This window comes from Hipposideros armiger, unplaced genomic scaffold, assembly GCF_001890085.2.
Source record: "Hipposideros armiger isolate ML-2016 unplaced genomic scaffold, ASM189008v1 scaffold_957, whole genome shotgun sequence".
In the NCBI taxonomy this organism is placed as follows: Eukaryota; Metazoa; Chordata; class Mammalia; order Chiroptera; family Hipposideridae; genus Hipposideros; species Hipposideros armiger.
This window is the reverse complement of record NW_017732307.1, coordinates 563,511-567,817: the sequence shown is the minus strand read 5'-3', so window position 1 is coordinate 567,817 and position 4,307 is coordinate 563,511. Positions and strand designations below refer to the sequence as shown.

At 33.5% G+C, this 4,307-nt stretch overlaps 1 pseudogene; it reads right to left on the bottom strand.

The window, feature by feature from the left end:
- Positions 1-1,646: 1,646 nt before the first annotated feature.
- Positions 1,647-2,619, bottom strand: LOC109375467 (peptidyl-prolyl cis-trans isomerase A pseudogene; annotated as a pseudogene).
- Between the last annotated feature and the right edge of the window lie 1,688 nt (positions 2,620-4,307).

Here is a 4,307-nt window from a genome sequence, read left to right as displayed (position 1 = left end):
TATTTTATTCTTAATTGAAAGGTTGATCTAAACAACTTATTCTTTGTTTTTTTATTTACTTTTTTTTTTGATAGGGGTTCTAGTCTTCAGAATAAGGAAATGAGATTTTGGCAATGTTTCCATTCAAAAAAAGAACTCTTTTTATTTAATGTGCTGAATCCTTCAGTTCCTGTTATATTCCTGTTCGATTATTTTTTTCAAGAGCTTTGTTCTCCCCTGACTCTTCTTTATTGTCCACGCATCTTTTTGGAGATGAGCCTCTGGACATAACTGAACCTCTTAGTATCTGGCAGAGTCAGAGCAATCACATTTGGGAAGCTATTTATTAAGCTACATTTTAAAATATAATGTTCTAGTATAGTTTAGGAATTCAGCTTAATAGTATACATGACATTGGTTTAAACCATTGCAGTTAGTACATAATTTTTACAATTTTTATTGTAATCTTACTGAAAAAAATTCCTTATTAACCCCCTTCTTCCCATTTTATTTCCCGATATTATTACATTTGATAATCTCTACTTTGAATTTTTAAATTATAACCTACAGAAATAAATACATGTTACATACACTTTACATTATGACTCAGCATATAACCATACACAGATATGTAAAACAAGTTTCACAAAACAATATTTATCCCGTACAATGCACCTTGATGCTGTATGTTGTCTATTCTGTTCTATTCTATCCCACTCCATTCTATTCTGCTTCATTACATAAATTGCTCTTTTACAATCCTGAAATTTGATTTCATGATCCACTTATGTGTCTCAACAATACAATTTGAAAATTATTGCTAAATCAGTACTTCTTCATTAGTGGTTTTATACCCTCAAGTATTTATGATTGTATTCAAAAGAGTTTTTATCTTTGTAAGGGCAAAATGGCAAAATATGTCTATTTTGATTTAAAAGAGCATTATACAAAATAAGATAATTATTAAAATTTTTTCCTTAATAACTTTACAGTTGAGAGCCTGATGGAGCACAAAAAGTGAGAGTACATGACAATTAAAGAAAACCAGGTAAATGTGATCATGATTCAGTTACTGAGTTGGTCCAACAGAGTAATGGACAACTTGATGTTTTGTGACTATTTTAAAATTAATTTCTGCACATTTGTTTCATTAGATGCATAATTTATATTCATCTGATAAAAAAGTTATATTATGCTTCATGATTATCTCCACTACATTAGAAACCAATTTATAAGAGAAAATAAAATATTATAGCTAGTGTATACTTTTTATTTACTAGTACTAAACTATTCACAGTAACAATATGTTATTTTAGAGAAATTCCTGCATGTAGTAGTGTAAAAATTCCTTTTAATTGTCATTGAGAAACAAAAGAATGAAAAATATAAAAAATAAATCAATTGATATTCGAAGTAGAAAAATATAAAAATTACAATCACCAGATCATAAAGTTAGTTTTGATCCATTTTTGATGCCATAACACATTGCTAAAATTTCAATCAAAATATTAACATATATTCTGTATATTAAAACCAAACGAAAGGGATTTATCAATAAATTTGCTTTTATGTATATATTTAAATTAGACTGGGCATCACCTTTAAAATGAAAAAACTCTCAGTCTCTTTCTCTTTTCCCCTCCTTCTCTTCCTTCCTCACCCCCTTCCTCCATTTCCATCTGTTTATATAGAAAGAGATTAGCTGTCCTGTCCTGCATCTCTTGGAAGACTCATGAACCATCAGTTATTTATTTAAATAAAATTCTTAATGGTTGTAACCCTGGAACATACTATATAGAATTGTCAATGCAAAATATAGATCAATGACACATGGTCACCTAACATTTGTAGCATCTCTCTGGTGAGGTTTTTTGGTTTTTTTTTTTAGCTTTTATTTCATAATCATAAACTTAACTCTGCAACCCAGCTAGACTTGGAGGGGGCAAAGAATATACAGAACCCACAGGACTGCAGCAACAGCACAAAGATTACGGGGTGTTCTGAGCATATGGGACAAGGGTGCTCTCCTGACTACAGAAGGAATGGTCTGGTTAAGATAAAACCAGTCAAATGTATCAGAGTTGTCCACATCAGCAATGGTGATCTTCTTGCTTGTTGTGCCATTCCTGGACCCAGAGCGCTCCATGGCCTCCACAATATTCATGCCATCTTTCCCCTTGCCGAAGTCCATGTGCTTGCCATCTAGCCACTTGGTCTTGGCAGTGCAGATGAAAAACTGGGAACCGTCTGTGTTGGGTCCAGCGTTTGCCATGGACAGGATGCCAGGCAATTCTCACCATAAACATTCTTCCCATAGATGGACTTGCCACCCACACCATTATGGCATGTGAAGTCACCACCTTGGCACAAAAATTCTGGAATAATTCTGTGAAAGCAGGAATTTTTATAACCGAATCCTTTCTCCCCAGTGCTCAGGGAATCAACGTTTTCTGTTGTGTTTGGAACTTTGTCTGCAAACAGATCGAAGGATGTTGAAGAACACGATGGAATTGACCATGGCTGAGCACAGGCCGGTGAGGGCGGTGGCGTCTGGACGGCCTCTCTGGTGAGTTTTGATTTGGGCTCATAGTTGATATTGCATTTTTGTTTTTGTTTGTTTGTTTGTTTTCTGTTCACCATGTCCTAGTACGTATGTCATGTCTTTCTCCAACAGCAGTCAACAGTCTCTAATGCTGATATTTCAGTTTTAGGAATGATTGTCCATCTCCCTGAAGTACCCATTAGGACACCTCTGATGAATTCTGTGTATTCTACATAGCTTGCCTTTTAAGTCAGCCAATACAAGACATACTCTCCAAATTTGGTCAAAGTCTATACAGATATTTCTTTTGTGGGTTTTAGCTGTCAATAGTTTTATTTCAGTTATATATAAGATAATGAATGGGCTTTAGTAGAAATATTATATAAATTATATAAAATAACATTAAATAATATGCTGAACTAATTTTTTTACTTAAAATCATTGTTTTCTGTTTTGTAAGCTAAAAGTAACAAAATGGTTTACAAATTCTACCCATGTTCTTCTGATTATGTGTTACTACCCAAGAGTTTGAGTGTTAAAAGTTCATTGTAAAGTAATATAGAAATCAGTAGTATATTTGGCCAAAAATAATCTGTTGCTGGCTACAACATTACCAAACAGATAAGACTGGATGTGTGTGTGTGTGTGTGTGTGTGTGTGTGTGTATAAAAGCTGAGGATGAACTAACAGAAGAGAGTAATTACCAAAGAAAAGGGATATAAAAACTTATAATTCTTTTCTTAAGCTTTTTTTCCTTAACATTATTTAAACTTTCTAAAGTAATATTTCCTTCACAAAAAAATGTAGCACTGGGAACATCAGGTTAGGTAATTGAAAAATATCAGTCGTCAATGAACAAATTGTGTGACCTGGATTCTAATTTTGAATTAAGCTGGGTAAATCCAGCTTTTTCCTCCTTCTCCCCTTTTCCCCAGCTAAGTACAGTTTCCAAAAGGTTAAATGTTGACTCTTAGGCACATATAATGTGAAGACATTTCAAAGATTTTATTTAACTCATTAAGTAATGAAGGAAACAATAAGATGTTAAAACTGGTCTAAAGAGCATTTGAGGAGTTACACACACACACACACACACACACACACACACACACACACGGGAATATTAGGATAAAATTTCTCAGAGAGATACAAAACTGTTACCTTTGGGGTTATTCTTCTGCCAGACAGAAATTATTTACATGTCTACTAGACAAAAATCTACAAGATACCTTTGACTCTGTTGAGTTGTAAAATAGCCAGTCAATAGAAAGTCAGGCCCAGTACTACACTGAAAGAACACCCAGCAATCCCTTTTGCCTCTTTTCAAATTCTGAATAATTTTCTGACACCTGAATGCTTAATACTTTTAGTATTGGAGTGTCCACAGTCCTCCATTTACACTTACTCCCTTAGGTATCTCACTCAGTCTTGTGGCTATAAATAACATCAACACCCTTATGACTCCCATATTTATATTTATAGTTCGGACCTCTTTCCTGAAATACAGACTCGTATATCCAGCTGCCTACAATCCAGTGCACTTAGGCATCTAATGGTCAGTTTAAATTCAATATGTCTACAGTGAAACTACTGATTTCCTTTCCATAAAAAGTCACTTTGAGGGGTAAAAAGTATAACTATTGCACTGTGTTGTACAGCTGAAACGAATTAAAATAAAAATAAATAAATAAATAAATAAATAAAAATTTATTAAAAAAAAAAGCCTAATCTACCTCCATCCTCCATCCTGGGATATTGGTGGGATATTAGCTATGCTATCCTTTTA